This window comes from Pelophylax lessonae (assembly GCF_965119305.1).
Source record: "Pelophylax lessonae genome assembly, chromosome: 7".
NCBI lineage: Eukaryota > Metazoa > Chordata > Amphibia > Anura > Ranidae > Pelophylax > Pelophylax lessonae.
The window spans coordinates 32763466-32788824 of record NC_138774.1 but is presented as its reverse complement, the minus strand read 5'-3'; the positions used below and the strand labels follow the sequence as shown (position 1 = coordinate 32788824).

Genomic DNA, 25359 nt, shown 5'->3' with positions numbered 1-25359 from the left:
AAGTATGAATATATAAATATAAATATGTATTGGGTCTATTTTTAATTCATTGTTTGTTATATGGGCACTTTGTTTGATCTTATATTTTAACATGGTTGTTAATCTGCTTTTCCTCCTTTGGGCACACCCTATTCACCATGTACTATGCAGATTCCCCTCAGCTGCCTGGCTGCAGAGGAAGGGACTGGGGAATCTCTGTCCTTAGTCCCTTTCTCTGTCTCAAAAGTGAGACATCAGGGGTCTGTTCTGATATTTTACTAAAGCACCCCAACGGGGCTCCTAAAAAAAATTGTAAAAAAATAATAAATAAAATATTGTAAAAAATAATAATAAAAAAAAAACAAAATTGTAAAAAAAAAAAATAAATAAACTATTGACACCATCCACTGCCCTACTACTCTCTCTCTATTGTATGTGTATATATATATATATATATATATACTGTATGTACAGTACACACACGTGTGTTTGAGCTTTGGGATGCACACCCTAATGCAATAGGCTGCGAAAACCTATGACACTGACTGTGTTGATGAGGTTATTGAGCGATTTTCTTTCCTGCAACCCATGGTTGCAATAAAGAAATTTTCATAATCTATGGCTGGCTCATAGCACAAAGAAGAAGAAGAAGTGTGGGACCAGTGGTGGTGACGCCGGGGGCGCCGGGGCGCCGCCCCCCCAAAAAAAATAAAAAGAAGAAAAAAAGAGATTTAAAAAAAGTGCATTTTCAGCCACTAGGGGCGCCGGACCAAGTGGTGGGTATGGGGGGGGTGGAGTTTTTGACCCCACGTGAGCCGAATAGAGGTGCCGATTGGCGGCTTTCTGGGGGAGTGTCAGGGCGCAAAGCAATGCGCCCTGACACTCCCCACTTTACTGGACTCCTGGCAGTGATTGGTCCAGACTCCAGCCTGGACCAATCACAGAAGGACATCCTGGGACGGTCCTTTGGTCACGTGACACTTGGGGGCGGTGCACCGCCCCGTCATCACGTCCTTCCCGCCCGCCGTCGCAGAGAGAGGGGAGCCGCATGAGGAGTCGGATGGACTCCACTGGATCTAGCCGGAGCCGCCCGAAGCCCGTCTCGCACCGGCCGCCGGAAGAAGCTGAATGTCTGACGCGAGGTGACCGGAGGACCGCAATGTTCGTCTCCGGCCGCGAAGGTAAGCGAAGGCACCGGGACCGGCTGCACTAGCGCTGGCAAGTGGCAATGGATGGAGCCATGGAGGATGGTGCTGGATGGTAGAGTGCTGCGGGAGGTGCATGCATGGCTGCACTGTGCACAGTGCAGCCATGCATGCACCTCCCGCAGCACTCTACCATCCAGCACTATCCTCCATCTATTGCCACTTGCCAGCCCACTAGCCCAGTACTGTTTGCTTTGAAGGGGGCACGCATGCTGGTCTCTGCATTGAAAGGGGGCATGTATGCTGGTCACTACATTGAGGGGCATGTATGCTGGTCGCTACATTGAGGGGCATGTACGCTGGTCGCTACATTGTGGGGCATGTACGCTGGTCGCTACATTGAGGGGCATGTATGCTGGTCGCTAGCTACATTGAGGGGCATGTACGCTGGTCACTAAATTGAGGGGCATGTACGCTGGTCGCAACATTGAGGGGCATGTATGCTGGTCGCTACATTGAGGGGCATGTATGCTGGTCGCTACATTGAGGGGCATGTATGCTGGTCGCTACATTGAGGGGCATGTATGCTGGTCGCTACATTGAGGGGCATGTATGCTGGTTGCTACATTGAGGGGCATGTATGCTGGTGGTCACTACATTGAGGGGCATGTATGCTGGTCCCTGCATTGAAAGGGTACATGTATACTGGTCACTACATTGAAAGGGGCCTGAACGCTGGTCACTGCATTAAAAGGGGGCCTGTACGCTGGTCACTGCATTAAAAGGGGGCCTGTACGCTGGTCACTGCATTAAAAGGGGGCCTGTACGCTGGTCACTACATTGAAAGGGGCATGTACGCTGGTCACTACATTGAAAGGGGGCCTGTACGCTGGTCACTACATTGAAAGGGGGCCTGTACGCTGGTCACTACATTGAAAGAGGCATGGTACGCTGGTCACTGCATTGAAAGGGGGTCTGTACGCTGGTAACTACATTGAAAGGGGCATATACGCTGGTCACTACATTGAAAGGGGGCCTGTACGCTGGTCACTGCATTGAAAGGGGGCCTGTACGCTGGTCACTACATTGAAAGGGTACATGTATACTGGTCACTACACTGAAAGGGGGCCTGTACGCTTGTCACTACATTGAAAGGGGGCCTGTACGCTTGTCACTGCATTGAAAGGCGGCCTGTACTGTGGGATTAGTGCTAGGGGGTCTGTACTGTGGGGTTTGTGCTATGGGGTCTGTACTGTGGGGTTTGTGCTAGGGGGTCTGTACTGTGTGGTTTGTGCTAAGGGGCCTGTACTGTGGGGTTTGCGCTAGGGGGTCTGTACTGTGGGGTTTGTGCTAGGGGGCCTGTACTGTGGGGTTTGTGCTAGGGAGCCTGAACTGTGGGGTTTGTGCTAGGGGGTCTGTACTGTGGGGTTTGTGCTGGGGGTCTGTACTGTGGGGTTTGTGCTAGGGGGTCTGTACTGTGGGATTTGTGCCACTCTCAGTCAGTGTATCCCATAATAGGGTGTCTCTCACAGTATATCTCATAATAGGGCCCCTGCTCCCTATTATGGGATATACTAGTACTGATGGACCCCTTAATATGTGATATATTGGGAGAATTTGTTCATGCAAGCAAAATACAGGGGACAAAATGGGTGGAGTCTATAAGGGGTGGGGCTTCTGAGAAACGGGAGGGGTCAAAATAGAAGGGCGGGGTCTTGCGCCCCTCATCTTAAAACTTCACCAGCCACCACTGGGTGGGACTAGGGCGCTTTCACAATGGTTTACTTTAAAACTACCAGTAAAATGCCTAATGGAGTGCTTTGCTGCGCTTTTTTGGTGCGTTTTGTAAAGGACATGTGACTCAAAAACTGTACCAAAAACGCTTAGCAGGGGGGTGTTTTTTTGATGTGGTTCCCATTCATTTCAATGTGTAGGAGAGTTTTTGGGATGTTTTGTTAAACTCCCCAAACTTGCTCCAAAAATGCTCCAAGCAGATTTTTTTACAGCACAATGGAAGCACACAGCTCCAGTGTAAACACATTCATAGGTTTTAAAGGAAGGCATTTTTATTAAGCTTTTCAGGTGTTTTTTTTTTTTTTAAATGCAAAAGCGCTTGAAAAACTCCTCAGTGTGAAAGCAGCCTAACTATATAGAGCATGCCCTGATTATTTAAAAAGCAGCCTTGTACATGTAACATAAGTATCTTTTGCTTCCTTCAAACTTTTTAAACTATTCAAAAAGAAAGTAAAGAACCCAAAAAGAAGATTCAGGTTTTTTTCTATCTATAGTTTTTAATTTTTTTCTAACATTATTTTGAGAAAGTAAAGAACCCAAAAAGAAGAATTAGCTTTTTTCTATCATTAGGGTAAGGGGAGAGGACTCAGAAAAGAGCCTGGGTCCTGGGAAGGGCGGAGAGGGGAGGGTCATAGGAAATAAAAAGGGGAAGGGAACACCAGGAATGGAGGACATGGGGTATGGAGTAGAAAAAGGGGGCATAGGAAGTGAGTGAAAGAGGGGTAATTGAGTGGGGTGGGGGGTTCACAGTTTCCGAGGGGCTTTACCGTTGCATGCCCAGGGGTAAAGGACTTGACTCATGGGTTCCCATAAAGACAGTATTTTGTATACCAATTCATTTTTTTGTTGCATGTCCTTTTTGTTTTTTTAACATTTATTTGCAGACCAAACTGTTCAGCAAAGGTGACCATGATTAGGGCAGACTATAAGACTATAATACTTGAGGCAAACCTTTTTGTGCTGGCCCTTACCCCCCCCCCCCCCCACCTAAACCCCCCCCCCCTCCCCACCTAAAGTGGTTGTAAAGGCAGAAGGTTTTTTATCTTAATGCATTTTGGTTATAAGTGAGGGCACATCTCCCCAACACAGGCCCTGATAGCAATAAAAACCCAACACAGGATCTAATACTTCCCCACTCAACCCAAAACTGAATAAAAAAAAGTTTTGGCTGTACATACACTCAGAGCCGGGACAAGGGATGGGCAGGAAGGGCGGTTGCCTTGAGTGCAATGGTTTATTGCAGGAATGGGGGGGTGTCTTACTCTTGACCCTAACCCTAAGGAAAGGGGGGGAGCCGTTTGGCATCCTTGCCCTGGGCACTGGATGACCTTCTCCCGGCACTGCATACACTTTAATTGATTACAGTTCTTCTTTGGTTTCAATTAACTAACCTTTATCATTTTTTACTCTCTTTTATAGGTCCCATTGCTCATCTCTCCCTGGTTTTTAGACTTCCTGCCCATTCCAGTTCTTACTTGATTTCTGATGATGTCACCAAATCTTAAAATCTTCTTCTTACTCTTTGTATCTCTAGTTTTCTTTTCCATATCCCAATTTATTTTTAACAAAACTCCCTTCTGTACACACTCATCACACTCCGCTCCCAAAAATAAACCGGTCCATCTCCTTATTGTGTCATCCTGGAGATCGGGTTCTTCATTTCTTGGACAGATCTTCAATCATCACAATGATGTCTTTTACCTCTTTGAGCCTGGACATCCCGTATGGATGAAGCTTCAAAATGAAAGTTCCGAGCTGCTACATTTTCCCTTAAGAGATCTTATACGATCACTTTTCACCTGTGATGTATCCTCTCTTCATCACTATCTTCCTAATGGGGGAAATTATATTTCTGATTTACACTTCTTTGCAGAAACTCAAGCACTCTGCACCCCACCATTTTGTTCAGGCTCTATTCCTTCTGAAGGTTACGATCGCCTCAAGTGCTACCATCGTTGCAAAAATACTTTGCTGGATTTAATGGCAGAAACATGCAAGACATACAGCCATGTGGTGATGAAAACAGTCCGGATTTTAGACATTTCTGTTCTGCTTAGAAACATAGAATAGAAACATAGAATGTGTCGGCAGATAAGAACCATTTGGCCCATCTAGTCTGCCCAATATATCTGAATCCTATGAATAGTCCCTGGCCCTATCTTGTATGAAGGATAGCCTTATGCCTATCCCATGCATGCTTAAACTCCTTCACTGTATTTGCAGCTACCACTTCTGCAGGAAGGTTATTCCATGCATCCACTACTCTCTCAGTAAAGTAATACTTCCTCATATTACTTTTAAACCTTTGCCCCTCTAATTTAAAACTGTGTCCTCTTGTGGTAGTTTTTCTTCTTTTAAATATGCTCTCCTCCTTTACCGAGTTGATTCCCTTTATGTATTTAAATGTTTCTATCATATCCCCTCTGTCTCTTCTTTCTTCCAAGCTATACATGTTAAGGTCCTTTATCCTTTCCTGGTAAGTTTTTTCCTGCAATCCATGTACTAGTTTAGTAGCTCTTCTCTGAACTCTCTCTAGAGTATCTATATCCTTCTGTAGATATGGCCTCCAGTACTGCGCACAATACTCCAAGTGAGGTCTCACCAGTGTTCTGTACAGCGGCATAAGCACTTCTCTCTTTCTACTGCTTATACCTCTCCCTATACATCCAAGCATTCTGCTGGCATTTCGTGCTGCTCTATTACATTGTCTTCCCACCTTTAAGTCTTCTGAAATAATTACTCCTAAATCCCTTTCCTCAGATACTGAGGTCAGGACTGTGTCAAATATTCTATATTCTGCCCTTGGGTTTTTACGCCCCAGGTGCATTATCTTGCACTTATCCACATTAAATTTCAGTTGCCAGAGTTCTGACCATTCTTCTAGTTTTCCTAAATCCTTTTCCATTTGGCGTTTCCCTCCAGGAACATCAACCCTGTTACATATCTTTGTGTCATCAGCAAAAAGACAAACCTTACCATCGAGGCCTTTTGCAATATCACTTATGAAGATATTAAACAAAATTGGTCCCAGTACAGATCCCTGAGGTACCCCACTGGTAACATGACCTTGTTCTGAATGTTCTCCATTGACTACAACCCTCTGTTGTCTGTCACTCAGCCACTGCCTAATCCACTCAACAATATGGGAGTCCATGCTCAATGACTGCAGTTTATTGATAAGTCTTCTATGTGGGACAGTGTCAAAAGCCTTACTAAAATCTAGATATGCAATGTCTACTGCACCTCCACCGTCTATTATTTTAGTCACCCAGTCAAAAAAATCTATAAGATTTGTTTGACATGATCTCCCTGAAGTAAACCCATGTTGTTTTTCATCTTGCAATCCATGGGATTTAAGATGTTCCACAATCCTATCCTTTAATAGGGTTTCCATTAATTTGCCTACTATTGATGTCAGACTCACTGGTCTATAGTTGCTCGATTCCTCCCTACTACCTTTCTTGTGAATGGGCACGACATTTGCCAATTTCCAGTCTTCCGGGACGACTCCTGTTACTAATGATTGGTTAAATAGATCTGTTAATGGTTTTGCCAGCTCACCACTAAGCTCTTTTAATAATCTTGGGTGTATCCCATCAGGACCCTGTGACTTATTTGTCTTCACTTTAGACAGCAATCTTAGAATGTCTTCCTCTGTAAAGACACATGCATCAAATGATTCATTAGTCATCCTTTCAAGTGGAGGTCCTTCTCCTTCTTTTTCTTCTGTAAAAACTGAACAGAAGTATTCATTAAGGCAGTCAGCTAGCCCTTTATTTTCTTCTACATACCTTCCGTCCTTTGTTTTTAATTTAGTTATTCCTTGTTTTAATTTCCTTTTTTCATTTATATATCTGAAGAATGTCTTATCCCCCTTTTTCATAGACTGAGCTAGTTTTTCTTCTGCCTGCGCTTTAGAAGTTCTTATAACTTGCTTGGCCTCTTTCTGCCTAATCTTGTAGATTTCCTTATCTTCATTGCTCTGGGTTTTTTTATAATTACAAAATGCTAGCTTTTTATTTTTAATGATTTGGGCCACTTCTGCTGAGTACCACAGTGGTCTCTTCCTTTTTTTGCTTTTACTGACAAGTCTAATGCAATTTTCTGTTGCCTTCAATAATGCGCCTTTTAAGTAGTCCCATTTCTCCTGGACTCCATGTAATCCGTTCCAGTCTGATAAGGACTCATTTATGACTAATTTCATTTTTGAAAAGTCTGTTTTTCTAAAATCTAAAACTTTTGTTTTTGTGTGGTGTGACTCTTTCACAGTTCTTATATTAAACCACACTGACTGGTGATCACTAGATCCCAAGGTTTCGCCTACAATGACATCATATACCGAATCCCCATTTGTGAATACCAGATCCAAAATGGCCTCCCTCCGGGTTGGCTCCTCAACCACTTGTTGCAGAGACAACCCCAGTAGGGAATTTAGAATATCTGTACTCCTGGTAGAACTTGCTATTTTGGTTTTCCAGTTTATATCTGGAAGATTGAAATCTCCCATAATGATAACTTCTCCTTTCATTGTCATTTTAGCTATTTCTTCAACTAGTAGATCATCTAGTTCTTTAACTTGACCAGGTGGCCTATATATCACACCTACACGAGTTACTGCATGATTAGCAAACTGCAACGTAACCCAAACTGACTCTATGTTGGCCTCACCAACTTGTATTAGGTTAGATTTAATGCTATCTTTCACATACAGGGCCACTCCTCCTCCTTTCTTGCCTACTCTGTCTCTTCTGTATAAAGAGTACCCTGGTATGGTTATGTCCCAGTCATTTCTTTCATTAAACCATGTCTCCGTAACAGCCACTAAATCTACATTCTCAGATTCCATTATTGACCCAAGTTCATTGATTTTTTTACCTAAACTGCGAGCATTTGTAGACAGGACTCTGAGCTTATCATTTCTTAACCTCTGTGCTTCTGACCTGTTCTGGCATTGTTTCGGGGGGCAATTGGACTCTTGTATTTTCACTCTTTTGCCCCCCCTTCCTAGTTTAAATTCCCCTTTTCCAAGACCCTGCTCTTAATCTTCGTATTTTGCACCTTGTAAGGGATCCTAGAGCTGTTGCTTTGTCAAGGAAATCCTTTATTCTTAATACTGATGACCATATTGTACTTAAAATTGATGGAAATAAACATATTACAATTAGCAGGGTAATGGAGAAGATTTGCAAATCTCAGGTTGACATCAACAATGTGGCTAAAACAGCTGAGGTGTTGGAAGGACGATACATGGCAATTCGATATGAAGACCTTGCTAATGAACCTCTAAAAAACCTTAAAAAAATGTACAGTTTTGCAGGCCTGTCTCTCACCAAAGATCTGGAACAGTGGATTTACAATATAACTCATGAGGAGGTAGCAGGGATCCTGACTTTCTCACGAGAGTCCTCAAAGGTGGTCCAAAAATGGAGAACTGCTCTGAACTTCAGTTTCATAAAAGAGATTCAAGACAAATGCAAAGAGGCAATGGATCTGTTTGGTTACAGGCCAGCAAGATCCAAAAGAGAACAGCAAAATTTGACTCTAGACTTAGTAAATAAGGAATGGTCATTGGAATAAGCTAAATAATCTTGCACAAGTGAACTCAGTTACAACATTCATCACATTCCCACACAACCTCCTGATGCCACTAGGAAAGGTTCTCACTAGTGAATATTTAATGAGAATGCAGCATGATGAATTGTTTTGCAGTGGCTATGGCACAGAAGGGAGAACTTTGGTTTGTAGATACCTATACTTGAAGAACGTAAAATGTCAGTGTCTAATTCAAACCTCTAGTACACATGTAAGAGAAATAAACAGCTAAAATTTAGGTGTTGCAACTTTTACCTAGTTACCGTATTTTCCGGCGTATAAGACGACTAGGCGTATAAGACGACCCCCTTCATTTTCAAGTTAAAACATAGGTTTTGGGCTATACTCGCCGTATAAGACTACCCCCCTTCAGAAGCAAGGCAACACCATTGAAAAACATCAGATTTCTCATAGATCTCCAAGGTACCCCAAGTACTGTAATACATGTAATCTCTCATAATATCTCCAAGGTACCCTAAGTATAAGTATTACCAGTAGATGTAATCTCAAGACGCTGGCTGTGTGGGAATCCTGTACCGATATACCATATGTACCATAGCTTCAGCTACATACAGTATACCGCACTGAGCCAATCACAGTGAGCGATGTATTCTATTATTGAATGAAAAGCCTGCTCGGATTGGCAGAGTCAGAGAGACGGGCTGATGTTACTCCGCCAATCCGAGCAGGCTTTTCATTCAATAATAGAATACATCGCTCCCCCTGATTGGCTCAGCACGGTACACTGTATGTAGCCGAAGCTACGGTACATACGGTATACCGGTACAGGATTCCCACACAGCCAGCGTCTTGAGAGACATCTACCGGTAATACTTATACTTCGGTTACCTTGGAGATATTGTACTCGGCGTATAAGACAACCCCCCATTTTTGAGGTTCAAAAGTAGTCTTATACGCCAGAAAATACAGTATATTGATTCAGCTTGGACCAACATAACTATGTGTCAAATCTGTGGAATCCACGTAAAAGCTGGAAATCAATGTAGTAGACACTGCTACTTTAAAGTTGCCACTAGCTTTCGTGTGCGTGCTAAGTGGCTGCCTTGCTGCTTACTGAATGGAAGAGGTCGCTAGGTCAGCACAGGCACCATTCAGAGAACACTTTGCATTCTTTCAATAAAGTGTTCTCTGATTGGACAAGGTGAAGATCTTGACACCACCACCCTACCTGTCCATCCCATCCAATTAGAGAAATTATTTTCATTCACTGAATGCCATACTGCCCAAACTTTCACTCTGATGATATCAACTAAATAAAGTTGAAATAACCTTCCAAATCTTTGGCAAACTTCATTAAAAGTACTGGCGTTTGGTAGAAACTCACATCAGTCACCTTCTCTTTCTTTGTGCTGAATGGGTGGGTCTTCCTGCAATAATCACATGATCAGCCATTGAAGCCAATCATGACCAGTGCTTGATATAAGGGGGCAATTGCCTGATGCCTTTCTGCCAGAGGAGGCCCCAGACTTCCTTTATAAAAAAAAAAAAAAGGAATAATTATAAAATTAGTTTTGTTATTAAACAAATTAACAAAGTGATTCAGACTATGGAACAGTTTAACCACTTAAGCCCCGGAAGATTTTACCCCCTTCCTGACCAGGGCCTATTTTGCGATTCGGCACTGCGTGACTTTAACGGACAATTGCGCGGTCGTGCGACGTTGTACCTAAAGTAATTTGACGTCCTTTTTTCCCCACAAACAGAGCTTTCTTTTGGTGGTATTTGATCACCTGTGCGATTTTTTGATCATGCGCTATAAACAAAAATAGAGCGTCAATTTTGCAAAAATAACAATATTTTTCACATTTTTTTAGATGAAATTCCCCAAAAAAAATGTAAAAATCAATTTTTTAACATTTTAGGCCAATTTGTTTTATGCTGCCTATGTTTGGTTAAACAAAAATTGCAAAAAGCGTATTTTGATTGGTTTGCGCAAAAGTTATTGCGTTTACTAACTAAGGGAAAGATTTTTGTCATTTTTGTTGGTTTTTTTTAACGAGTAATGGCGGTGATCTGCGATTTTTTTTTGCGGGACTGCGACATTTCGGCGGACAGATCGGACCTTTGACTGACATTTTTGACACTTTTGGGGTTACCAGTGACATTACTGCAGTAATCAGTGCTATACATATGCACTGTTACTGTAAAAATGACACTGGCAGTGAAGGAGTTAACTTTATTGGAGAGGGAGGGGTTAAGTGTGTCCCTAGGGGCGTGTTTCTAACTGTGATTGGCTGTGGCTACTAGTGCAAGAACAGAGATCAACGGTCCTACATAGCAGAACCGTTTGATCTCCATTCTTACACAGGGAAGAATGACAGGCGGCTTTGTTTACATTAGCCGCCTGCCTTTCTTCCGGTGTAACGGAAGATCACGAGGGCCCGGCGGACATCGGGTCCGCCGGGCACACGCGGGAGGGGGGTCCGTGACCGTGCGGGAGCGCGCCTCCGGCGGCGCGCGCTCGCTCCCTAGAGCCTCACAGGCTAGTGACGTAGACCTACGTCGCTTTGCCTGTGAGGTGCTGACTGCCGACGTAAATCGGCGTGCGGCGGTCGGCAAGCGGTTAAGTGGTAGTAAACTGTCTTTTGCAAAAACCCGCTGACATGCTGGGTTTTTGTAACAGAAGAGACCCTAGGTCTCTTCTGTCATATATGGCCCCTCTGCCTGTCAGCGGGTATTGGTATCTGACCCTGCATGCACAGCTCAGACCGCGTTTACGACCCACTCTGCATGACATGGCAAAGTAACTGCTATGCACATGCGTGGAAGTGATGTCACACAGCCCAGCCATTCAAGCAGTCGAAGATTGGGAACCCGAAAGGAAGACTGGGTTAACATGAAAGTGCCATGAACCATAGAGAGCCATAGACTGCTCAGTCTGTAGGAAAGTCTCTAATATGCAGTGTATAATAGTACATTATGACTTAAACCTGTTTTTTTAGTATCTTAATGAAACTTTACTTCCTGCTTTAAACCTGACTTCAGAGGCAAAGAAAGGGATGAGGGCTTCTTGCAGATGTTTTAAATTTCTACCTTTTCATATTATTTTACTATTCAAGATGTTTGTTTTAACATGATTGTGTCACATAAGTTATTGCCTTGTTTACAAAAGACAAGTGGGTGGGACAAGGGAAAAGTTAGAAATTGTTGGAAAGTGCCAGGTAACAGCCCTGACCCCATCATGTGGGAGTGAAGTAAATGACCAGCATTGATTTATTGCAGTCAAAAACATGAGAGAGAAGCTCATTCCCCCCTTTGACCCGGATTGAGTCAAGGGGCGAATCTGACACTCCATGATTTTGAATAGAGTAAAACGTTGTTAGCAAGTTTCACCCCCAAAATTGTAAAAATGGTAAATTTCCAGACAGGCGTGGCCCTGGGTCAGAATTCGGCCGATGAGTGACGGACGAAAGGGGAACCTATTAGGGAATTTGACTCTTAGCCAGTAGGTTTTTTTCCATGTCCCGAATCCTTTGACCAGACTTCACACAGGTGATGTTCTGTTTTCCGAATGGGTCCCTGAATTTGAAGTACCCTGGGCCCCCCCAAGGTCAAATTCCAGCACTGATCATGACAGCAGTAAAATGCCATTCCTGTAAGTCTTCTATACATGTAGATGAAAAATGACATAGGAACAAAAATGGGGCAACTATTAGGACTTTGTAGGTACCGTCTAAGACCAATATGAGTGGTATCACACCATTACAGACAACGTATTAAAAAAATATTGCTTTAATATGAAAAAAAGGGGGAATTTACATCAAACTTTATAAAAAGAGACAGGGGGAACACGTCAATACAATACATTCAATCAATTCATGAAATCAGCATATGCATATCCTCATCTTTGTAGATGGCGTCACCAAGAAATACTGTTGGGCCAGACAATACCGGTGCCAATCTGGTATTCCTAAGGTAGACCCCAGCCCGCTACCCTACATGTTTCGCGGTGTGAACCGCTTCTTCAGGGGTACAGGGATACAGAAGTATACTCAAGAGGATAGCTGTGAAATAATTGAACAAACATTATATTAAAACATATACATTTAAACACAGTACAAATATGTACAATTTGATTACGTATCTATGGAAACCCAATGATGAACATTTGGACCAATGTACGTATCACAAAATATTTAGCATCCAACCATATGAAAGAAATCACAATTTTTTCAAACAGACATGGAGAACACGGTAGAGCATGGATAATCCCACCTGATAGGCTGTTGGTCTGCAAGTGTCGCAGGAGGTCGCACCAGGGGCAAACCACGTCTCCCAAGCGAGCATGGGCAGCCTATTCGCCTGGGAGATGTGGTTTGCCCCCGGTGCGACCTCCTGCGACACTTGCAGACCAACAGCCTATCAGGTGGGATTATCCATGCTCTACCGTGTTCTCCATGTCTGTTTGAAAAAATTGTGATTTCTTTCATATGGTTGGATGCTAAATATTTTGTGATACGTACATTGGTCCAAATGTTCATCATTGGGTTTCCATAGATACGTAATCAAATTGTACATATTTGTACTGTGTTTAAATGTATATGTTTTAATATAATGTTTGTTCAATTATTTAACAGCTATCCTCTTGAGTATCCTTCTGTATCCCTGTACCCCTGAAGAAGCGGTTAACACCGCGAAACATGTAGGGTAGCGGGCTGGGGTCTACCTTAGGAATACCAGATTGGCACCGGTATTGTCTGGCCCAACAGTATTTCTTGATGACGCCATCTACAAAGATGAGGATATGCATATGCTGATTTCATGAATTGATTGAATGTATTGTATTGACGTGTTCCCCCTGTCTCTTTTTATGAAGTTTGATGTAAATTCCGCTTTTTTTTCATATTAAAGCAATATTTTTTTAATACGTTGTCTGTAATGGTGTGATACCACTCATATTGGTCTTAGAGGGTACCTACAAAGTCCTAATAGTTGCCCCATTTTTGTTCCTATGTCATTTTGAATTACATGGGATGTGGTACTATATAATTGATATATTGGTAAACATGAGCTATTTTTGATTGATATACATGTAGATGGTTCACAATAATTCCACTTGTCTTGAGTATAGGAAAACCGGAATTATTTTGGTTTGTTTTTTTCCTATGCACCTGGCCCTTTAAACATTGCCTTTTATATAGAAGATCTATTCATGTTAGTACTGTTTAGTGACATCAGAATTTATGTAATTCGTTTTTTAGAAATCTGTCTCTCAATGGTATAATAATAATAATACTGGGTATTTTAATGCTTATATTCATTTTGTATTCTATGGAAAATATTACTGTTCATAGTGGACAAGGAAGGGGTTAAATAGTGATATTTTAGTTACCTGCCATCTAGTAATATTATGTTTGTTAGTTTTTTTTTTAAAATAGATTTTTAAACAATTGGCAAATTATTCTTTTAATAGTATTTTTTTTTTTTCAAATTTACTGTTGTGTATGTAATATCTATTAAACTGTTTACCAGAAAGTACATATTTTTTAATGAACACTTCCTGCTTGGTCTCCAGTAAAATGGTGGCTGCTTTGTATATCTATTTTGTCTCTATGGGAACAAACAATTGAGCTGGGAGCATATAAGGTGATTAGGATACACCAGCCCCTGACCCCTGATGAAGTCATGTGATTGATGACACACCGAGACGTATAGTAACTAAGTAGAACTACTTCCCTACTGTACTTAAGTACCGAAAGGCGGTATCTGTACTTTCCTAGAGTAGAATTTTTTTCTCCTACTTCCACTTTTACTTCACTACATTTTTTCAATGATTTCAATACTTCTACTCCGATATTTTTTTTTGTGCTGCATAGTTACTCGTTACAATTATAAAAATTACCACTGCCAGAACAGTAGATGGCAGATTTCATGAAGCTCAAAACATGTGTATTATCAGCGCATAAGAAAATAAATGCTACTGTATGTATAAATAAAAGCTGCATTTGAAATAATAAAAAGCAATATGATGTTCAAACTTTTGACTTCTTTCTTTAATAAATACATAGCACAGTACTTGTACTTTTACTTTCAGTACTTGAGTAGCAATTTTTTTTTCAAAACTACTGGTACTTTTACTTTCAATACTTGAGTAGCAACATTTTTAAAAAAAACTACGTGCAATACTTAAGTACAAAAAATGTTGAATACTTTAGTACTTCTACTCAAGTCACTTTTTGATCGAGCACTTCCACTTCTACTCAATCACTTTTTGATCGAGCACTTGTACTTTTACTCAAGTATGGGTTTCGAGTACTTTATACAACTCTGGTGACACACCACATTGGGAGGAGGCGGCGACATTACAGGAAGTGGGCAGGTGGCCATTTTGTTGGAGGTTATCCTTCTGTAAATGCCTTATACTGCAGTGCACCAGTGCTTTGTGCACTTTTTAAGTTAAAGTAGAAGTTCACTCTATTACTAAAATTCCTGCATCTTCAGACATCCACAATATAACACTAACCGATCTATCCCTGTAAAGAAGAAATTAATATGTTTGACAAAGTCGAATATGATGAAACGCGTTGGTGAGTGGCTACATGGCAAACCGGAGAAGTGATCGGTTGAGCGGCGGTGGTTCCTCTATGTTCGGTTCACCAGTGTGGAGGTGGTGAAGACGCGGGGAACACCCCAGACCCCTATATTTACATGCGCTGAATATTTTAAGTTGTGTGAGTGCAATTATGTTGGATTTAACAATAAACTGTATTGCACTAGTGGATTCCCCTTTGTTTCTTCTTATATGTATATGGTAGAGAAAAACGTTATCTTAGTGAACAATCTAAGGAGGATCCCTGAATATAATGGTGGTTATCATTGCGCTTGTAGCCCTGACCATGCAAATGGGGGGCATCTTTATGGAGTGAGTTGCCAGCTGATGGGAGCACATTGGACTGAATGCACTTTATGTTGCACTTTTTGGAATTTATGTGCACGATTTCATACAACATTTGTTTATTAATTGTCATCCTATTGATTTGATGAAACACTTTATATAGTGATTATGCTATGTATTTATTTGGGCACTTATTCATTTAATGGTGTTTTGCGCAGTTTGTGGGAATATACAGTATTTTCACTTTTGGATAAGAAATTAGCATGCATACCTTTTTTGCAGCCGATTCGACCTGATCCCACGCTGAGCTATCAGTGGCGGCTTCACTGGGGAGGCAGGTGCAGGGGAGACAACCGACAATGGAAGCCCCATAGTAAGTCTATGGGTGACATCACTTCCCAATAATTTCATTATTGTCGGATGTATCCTCCGCGGAGCTTCTGCCGCTGGAGACCGGACTGAAGCGGCTTAAAAAAAAAAAAAGGTATGTATACTGATTTATCCTGATCCTCTGGGTACCTGTCACGGAACCATGAACCAGACGTACAACAACAGATAAGTGAAAATAAGAAGGCTTTATTGAAAATCAAGCTGTAAAGCAAAAGTCCAAACGGAAGGCGAAACCGAAGCAGAGTCCTTGCGAAGCCAGAGGTCAGGAACCAGGAGGGTAGTCAGACGAAGCCAAGATCAGGAACCAGCAGGGTAGTCAGACGAAGCCAGGATCAGGGACCAGAAGCAGCAGCAGTCTTAGAAGCATGTGAACACAGGAGGACCAAGCAAGGAACTGAAGCCACAGACCTCCTATATATATGAACTAGGCATCCAGCTCCTCCCAGTGGGAAGGAGGAGCCGCAGGGTGGGAGGCTACAAGAAACCCAGAAACCAAGATGGCCGCCAGCACATGTCAAACGAAGGAGAACAGCAAGAAGGTAAGACCATGACAGGACCATCCTTTGGGATCCTCTTGGGAACCATTGGTGGGGGATGGTCACATTTGCCACGGAATGATGCTATGTACTCCCATCATTGCACTATTCTCCCTGAGTCGTGGCAAATTTATCTCGTTTCTTCATATATCTCCTGGTTTTGTTAGTGTTGTAGCAGCCCACCATTGGATGCACAACAATTTCGGTGTTTTTTAACACAGTGGCTATACACATCACATGGATTGGCACGACTGGTACGTATATACCTTTGCTTTACAATGTGGATATAAATTGGGTACCCCTTTTATACATACTTTTTGACACACATTCATGTATAATAGATGCCTTGTGCATTCCAATATACCATCGTAGACTATATGTGCATATGTCTGTATATGTATTTATTTTCTACTTATATATGTTTTTTCGTACTCATAGCCTGAGGTGTATTTCCATTGACCTCTGAAAAAGGCCGAAACGTGTCAAGTCACCAGTTGGAACTCTCATGCTGTTCATTCCAATTCTTTTTTCAAGTGATGTAACAATTAGCCACATGTATTTTAAATGTTTGTTTTTGACATGTTTTTTCTATGGTAATTTGTACAATATTAATAAAATTATATTTATGCTTTACTAAGTTTACTCAGTGATGGGTTACTGCCTAAAAAGTCCCATGTCCAAGGGGAATTTTCTTTCAGTTCTATGTCATTTTTAATGTTTTTTTTCTTAACTCGTAATGGCGGCGATCTGCGATTTTTTTATTTTGCAGGACTGCGACATTGCGGCGGACAGATCGGACCTCTAACTGACATTTTTGACACTTTTGGGGGGACCAGTGACATTACTACAGTAATGAGTGCAAATGCAAAAATGACACTGCCAGGGAAGGGGTTAACTGTATTGGTGATCAAGGGGTTAAATGTGACCCTAGGGGCGTGATTCTAACTGTTAGGGGGGCGTGGCTTGTTAGTTCATCACATGCGATCCTATATAGCAGGATCACATAGCCTCTGTGATCATCTAAGGGAGAATGACAGATGGCTGTGTTTACATCAGGAGATGCAGGAGATCACAAGTGGCCGGCGCCCATCGGAGCCAGCCGCCGGTCACAAGCCAGCCGACGAGCGGGGGGGGGGGCGCGTGTTCACCCCCTAGAGTCTTCTGACCGAGCGACGTTATATTACGCTGCTTTGCCCAGGAGCGACCACCTGCCGCAGTAAAACTGCAGTGGGCAGTCGTTATGTGGTTAATGGCTGTGTTGAGTTATTTTGAGGGGGCAGCAAATTTACACTGTTATACAAGCTGTACACTCACTACTTTACATTGTAGCAAAGTGTCATTTCTTCAGTGTTGTCATATGAAAAGATAGAATAAAAAATTTACAAAAATGTGAGGGGTGTACTTACCTTTGTGAGATACTGTATATGTCAGCCCCCCTCACACCTGTATATCAGCCCCCCTTCACACCTGTATATATGTTGGCCCCCTCACACCTGTATATATGTTGGCCCCCTTCACACCTGTATAGATGTCAGCAAACCTCACACATGTATATATGTCAGCCCCCCTCACACCTGTATATATGTCAGCCCCCCTCACACCTGTATATATGTCAGCCCCCCACACACTTGTATATATGTCAGCCCCCCCACATTGTATATATGTCAGCCCCCCTCACACCTGTATATATGTCAGCCCCCTCCCACCTGTATATATGTCAGCCCCCCAACACCTGTATATATGTCAGCCCCCCCACACACCTGTATATATGTCAGCCCCCCCACATTGTATATATGTCAGCCCCCCACATTGTATATATGTCAGCCCCCCCACACCTATATATATGTCAGCCCCCCTCCCACCTGTATATATGTCAGCCCCCCCCCACACCTGTATATATGTCAGCCCCCCCGCACACCTGTATATATGTCAGCCCCCCCCCACATTGTATATATGTCAGCCCCCCTCACACCTGTATATATGTCAGCCCCCCCCACACCTGTATATATGTCAGCCCCCCCACACACCTGTATATATGTCAGCCCCCCCACATTGTATATATGTCAGCCCCCTCACACCTGTATATATGTCAGCCCCCCACACCTGTATATATTTCAGCCCCCCTCCCACCTGTATATATGGCAGCCCCCTTCACTCCTGTATATATGGCAGCCCCCCTCACACCTGTATATATGTCAGCCCCTCACACCTGTATATATGTCAGCCCCCCCCACACCTGTATATATGTCAGCCCCCTCCCACCTGTATACATGGCAGCCCCCCTCACACCTATATATATGGCAGCCCCCCTCATACCTGTATATATGTCAGCCCCCCTCCCACCTGTATATATGGCAGCCCCCCTCACTCCTGTATATATGTCAGCCCCCCACACACCTGTATATATGTCAGCCCCCCCCACATTGTATATATGTCAGCCCCCCACATTGTATATATGTCAGCCCCCCCACACCTATATATATGTCAGCCCCCCTCCCACCTGTATATATGTCAGCCCCCCCCCCCACACCTGTATATATGTCAGCCCCCCCGCACACCTGTATATATGTCAGCCCCCCCCACATTGTATATATGTCAGCCCCCCTCACACCTGTATATATGTCAGCCCCCCCCACACCTGTATATATGTCAGCCCCCCCACACACCTGTATATATGTCAGCCCCCCCACATTGTATATATGTCAGCCCCCCTCACACCTGTATATATGTCAGCCCCCCACACCTGTATATATGTCAGCCCCCCTCCCACCTGTATATATGGCAGCCCCCTTCACTCCTGTATATATGGCAGCCCCCCTCACACCTGTATATATGTCAGCCCCTCACACCTGTATATATGTCAGCCCCCCCACACCTGTATATATGTCAGCCCCCTCCCACCTGTATACATGGCAGCCCCCCTCACACCTATATATATGGCAGCCCCCCTCATACCTGTATATATGTCAGCCCCCCTCCCACCTGTATATATGGCAGCCCCCCTCACTCCTGTATATATGTCAGCCCCCCTCCCACCTGTATATATGTCAGCCCCCCTCCCACCTGTATATATGGCAGCCCCCCTCACTCCTGTATATATGTCAGCCCCCCCCCCCCACACCTGTATATATGGCAGCCCCCCCTCACTCCTGTATATATGGCAGCCCCCCTCACTCCTGTATATATGGCAGCCCCCCTCACGCCTGTATATATGTCAGCCCGCCCACACCTGTATATATGGCAGCCCCCCCTCACTCCTGTGTATATGTCAGCCCCCCTCACTCCTGTATATATGTCAGCCCCCCTCACACCTGTATATATGTCAGCCCCCCACATATACACAACTGTAAACACAGAAAGCTCTGCCCCCCCCCCCTTGTACACAAACAGCCCCCCCTTTCCTTCACAGCCCCTTCTTGTAAATTAGGTCTTCCTACCTAGTCCTAGCTCTTGTTTCCACAAAGCTTACACATTGCTGAGACACAGAGTACAAGCAGCACACACATGTAGATAGTAGCCAGAGGTGGCAGTAATGAGCTTGATGTCTAAACTCAATGACACAGAGCAGCAGAGGATGCCTAGTTTGTTTCTGTAGTGCACAACACGGCTCCCCTTCACCTGCTCTTGCGTTCTTCTGGCCTGACCGGTCCCTTCGGGACCCTGGGCCCTTTACATTTGTATCGGCTGTCCCCCCCGCCCCCCCCCTGATGGCGGCCCTGACAGTATATATAGAGAGGGAGACACAGTATATATATGTAGCACTCTCCTATTGTCCAATTGTTCGGCTAGGCTGTCATGTGTTCTTAGGTGTGACTGTTGAGTTGGGGAGTCTCCCCACTGAATCCAATGAGGGCTCTCATTGGAAAGTGGAGGAAACCTGACCAATAGCACACCAAGGCTTGTATTCATCCCAGAGGGCAGATTCTGCCGCAATGCATCCTGGGAGGGGGTATAAGTCTGTGGGGAGCACATGACAGGATGTCTTTGGCGTGAAGTAGAGTCCCAAGAGGAGGGTGATGTCTGTCTCTCCTCCTGTCAGTGTGAGGAAAGGTGTCCTTGGCGGTCGGCCTAGAGGACGGAAGGTTGAGCTGAGCTGCAGAGAGGGATCCAGTGTGCTGAGGACCGTGTGGAGCTGTTTGTGGTCAGAGTTTCCAGGAAAGCAGAGTCGTGAGTACTGTGAACTGCCCAGGGGTCTGCCTAGTATAGGAGACCACTCCAGGAGGTCAGAGGGATCCAGGAGTCAGCTAACCAGGAGGAAGCTTAGAAAGGGGGTGCCAGAGTCTAAGCCCTGAAGAGAATTCAGTGAGAGAAAAAACCTTTGATACAGCACATACGCCAAGTGAACGGCAGGCACTGATAAATTTGGAAGCCCTTTTAGAAGAAAACGAACCCCTAGATCTCATTGACAGAATTGACATTGAGATGCTACTGTCACAGGTGGAGGACCCTGATTTTCCCACACCTTCCTCAGTGGTTGAACAAAAACTTAAAAAAAAAAACATCCAATATTTACCCCTCGCCTAGTTCCAATCACGCCATAGCCACGTTTCTGAAACTTACATCTAGGGAGATAAGGAATTTAAAATCTGACCCTGTGGATATCAGAATCCATGGTAATCTTTCCGCGGAAGAGAAAAAGGCTTTAAACAATCTTCGTAACAATCATGAGTTGACCATTAAACCATCTGATAAAGGTGGAAATATCGTCCTCATGGATAATTGCCAGTACGTCTCTATGTGTCTGCGTATTCTCAAAAATGCAGACTGGTATAGACCAATTAGCCAATCTGTCGTGGAAAGATTCAACATGGCATTCTATACCCTAGTAGATGAGGCCTACTACAACAACATTATCCCCAAGACGACATGGGACTTTATTAGAACTAGTCACCCGCATATTCCCACGTTCTACGCCCTTCCTAAGGTTCACAAGAGTGTATCCAACCCAACAGGAAGGCCTATTATTTCAGGCAATGGAGCAATCACTGAAAACCTTAGTAGACTTGTAGACCAACACTTGAGACCCCTCGTAACGGACCTCCCATCCTACATACAGGATACGATTCACCTATTGCGCATATTAGAAAATATCCATGTATCACCACACGCAATCGTGGTAACCATAGATGTAGAGGCACTTTATAGCTCTATATCTCATACTTTAGGTTTAGCTGCAATTCGGAGGGTCCTAGCAAGGACCAATGACAACAATGAATCATTTCATGAGTTAATTTTAGCCTCATTAGATTTCATTTTGCAACACAACGTTTTCAACTTTGCGGGCTCCCACTACCTCCAGGTACAGGGCGTTGCCATGGGCACTTGCTGTGCCCCGGCATACGCCAACCTGTACCTGGGGGAGTGGGAGCGTGATCTCTTCCTAACGGAGGAGTTCTCGATGTATGCGGACCACATACCAATGTGGTACCGCTACATCGACGATATCTTCCTGATATGGGATGGCCCACCTTCACTTCTATTGGAATGCCTTGATTATATTAATCATAATGATTTAAATCTCAAGTTTACAATGGAACACGACAGCGTCTCGGTGACCTTCCTCGATGTCAAGATATCCAGGGGTGACTGCGACATGCTGTCGTGTGAATTATTCCGGAAATCAACCTCCGGCAATACCATTTTACATGCTTCTAGCTCGCATCCCAAGCCACTGATAAACTCCATTCCATATGCACAATATCTAAGGGCGAGACATATATGCACCAATGAGGAGTCCTTTTTTAAGGAAGCCGCCAACATACAGCAGAGAATATTGCTAAGAGGGTACAGTCCAAAATGTCTAAAACGGGCCTTTAATAAGGCCAAATTGCGTCCACGCCAGGACCTTTTGTCTTACAAAAGCGATAGGGGATCTAATGAAACCACTAGGATCATCACAAAATACTCCCAGGGACAACAACATATTAGAAAAATTCTCAGAAAATACTGGCATGTCCTCACATCTGACCCTACTATTAGCCCCTTTATCTCTGATATACCCCAGATTACATTCAAAAGAGCTTCCTCTTTGAATGATTTCCTGGTAAGCAGTGAATATCGGGGCCAAACTAGGAGTGACCCCTGTACCTACCTAGGTACCTTTCCATGCGGGTCTTGTGCTCAGTGTCGCTACATTGATACTAGGAAAAAGATAACACTCCCCAATGGATGGAATTTCCGTCCAAGACACTACATTAACTGTCAAACTACAGCGGTTGTTTACTTACTATCCTGTGACTGTGGATGTTATTACGTCGGGAAGACCGTCCAAAAATTTGGGAAACGGATAAACCGATATATCCTTAGCATCAAACAAAAAGACCCTGATGTACCCTTGGGCCGGCACTCTGCCCTAGTACATGGGTCCAATACTCCTTTTGTGACTTTTTTGGCATTAGATAGAATCCACCCCAGCCCCCGAGGCGGAGACCTGAATAAGGTTCTCCTCCAACGTGAGCTGCGGTGGATTTCAAATTTTAATGCGATTTCTCCTCCAGGGCTCTACAACGCCTTTAATTTCAAACCCTTTCTTCCTGGATTTAGTTCGGGTGGCTTTGAATGGGACTTATAGAACAATCCCTTACATTGGATTCTCTTAAATCTTGTTACATTGTTGTTTAAAAGAATAATAATTTCTTTGTTCTCTTTACATTGCTATTATATTCTCCTTTATGATTCCTCCTTATCCCTCCTATGAAATGCCATATATTTATGCACTGTGTTGCTCAGACTTGTAATATAATATGAACTAGATGCTTAAGATGTGCAAATGTTGATTGACTAATCGGATTTGTATATGTATTTGTACCTATATACATACACAAGATAGGAATCTTGTAATATTTTGTATTTTTGTATAATTATCTGTGAAGCATTGTATATCCTGTGTTACAGGTGTCCATCGCTCCATCCCCCCTTTTTATATGGGATATTCAATATAATAACATACTTATAACCGTTCATTTAACTCGGTATCTGGCCCCTTTAAAAACATAGTATACTTTATGCCCCTTTTATATGTCTGTTTATTTATTATTTACTTTCAGGCCCGCTGTTGTTGCCCTCTCTCCGGTTGGCCGGCCACATTGTGTTCCCCGGCACGCAAAGGCCCCCGCTTTGCATGCTGGGGCCTGTAGTTTGGGCGGCCTGTATAAGACGTGGTTGGACTCGAGCGCCCTCTGTGACGCTGCGTGTCCTTTGTCCACGTCTACCCGCGGGATCTTTTCCATCCTCCCGCAATCGGCGGTCATGTGATGTCGGACGCCGTTGCGTCATCTATACGCGGCGGCGCCCGGCGCCGCACGGACCGGGGTAGCACTTCCAGGAGTGTTGTCACCAATCCCTCTCCCCCTCTCCTCTCCTCGTTAGAGAGAGCGAGAGAGGGGGGATCAATTCGGGGATAGATACAACCGGACACTGTTCTATTTGTGAGCTATGGGGACACGGACGGGGGAGACACCCACCGACATCCTCCCACACAGCTACATCCACTTCCTCAATCAGGTAAGCATTGCCAGGAGTAGCATATAAATGCACTCCTAGGAGCACTTCCCACTACCTCTGGGTCACTGCAGACGGATTAAACCATCTGTGTTGTCTATTCAAGATTAGATTTCCCCTGTTTTGGTTAAGTTAACATTTACTGCTCTCCTCTCCTCTTACACGACTGGATGTGCTTTTTCAGCGATTTATAGTAATTTCTCCCCCTTTTCTTATTATCATACCTCAGGTGTACAACCACTCCTTTTTTTATGTGCTCCTTGTGACCACTGTGTGGATACGGACCTTTTTCTGGGGGGAGACAGGACCATCTTGACGTGTGGGGGCTTCTGCTCCCCTGTACATTGTACCACACCAAGTGGCCTCCTGTACAACGTATACATATATTTATTTTCCATCGGTGTAATACAAGTGGGCCAGATCAAAGGTTTTTGCTGAACGGTTGCATAGACATTCGTTGGCTTTTTTTTGTCTCTTGGCTTAGTGACGCAAGGGTTACGCACATGCATCCTGCCGTTTGGGTAAGTCGATGCATTCTTTATATATACATACACTTTTTCTAGTTACTGTGAACCCCTGTGGGGATGCATATTTCTCTATATGACTCAAATGAATGTTTTAAATATTTGAATTCCCTATACTGATGGAAAGATGGCCTCAGCACATGTACATACTTCACTGTATTACTCATACCTGTTTTGTATACTTTCTAGATGTTGATGTGGTGATTGTATGGTCTGTGTACATTTCCCTGAAGAAGGAATTTTCAAATTCCGAAACATGTTGGATACACACAAGAACCTATGATCTACACTCCTCACCAGGATATGTGTATTATAAAACAGAATACATATAAATCAAAAATAATGATAAAATATTCCAGTAGCGCAAAAGGAGATGGCAAACTCTCACCACCTACCAAACAGTAAGCGTGACTGATAATCTAGACAGTCTAAGTGCAATCGGTACTGCACATATAGATCCACCAAAGCAGCACAAATAGTAATAATGATAATAACAATAGTCCACAATGATGACTCTTTGGGAAAATTGTAGGTGCAGATGTATTGGATCACCTCGACCACCACCACTGTGCTCTGAAGGGGGGGAGAAGCAATGCACACTCACCAGCTCCAAAGGCTCAGTCACTCTCGTGACTGAGCAAACAAGCCAAATATCAACCACTTCCACTTAGGAATCCGGGACAGGTACAATGAAAAAAAGCCGTGGAGTCTGGACACGGGTCCCGAAGGGTGCACACCTCCCCTTTTTTATGCGGATGATTAACTGGATACATGTGAGTGCAATGTTTGTTTATGTGCTGGAATAAAGTGAGTTCTAAACGGTATCACACTAGTGGAGTACTGTTCTTTCCCTCTACATGTTATTGAACCTGACCGATCCTATGCCATTGTTCCTGTCCCGGATTCCATGGTATACTGTATATACCATGTTCTTTTTATCTCTATTATATATGTGATTTGTTACTATATGTCGATTTTAACTTGACTAAATACATGCTATTTTTTATTTACTTCTTTGTATTCTCTTACTGTACTACTTTCCC

General features: G+C 43.5%; 1 pseudogene across 1 annotated transcript in view; it reads left to right on the top strand.

Moving 5' to 3' along the window:
• LOC309560410 (carbohydrate sulfotransferase 6-like) overlaps positions 1-8495 on the top strand; it is a 31950-nt pseudogene extending 23455 nt beyond the window's left edge. The window contains exons 2-3 of the transcript in view: positions 4453-4964; positions 7927-8495. The product of the transcript in view is annotated as a carbohydrate sulfotransferase 6-like (transcript). The remainder of the gene's footprint in view (positions 1-4452; positions 4965-7926) is intronic.
• The last annotated feature ends 16864 nt before the right edge of the window (positions 8496-25359 follow it).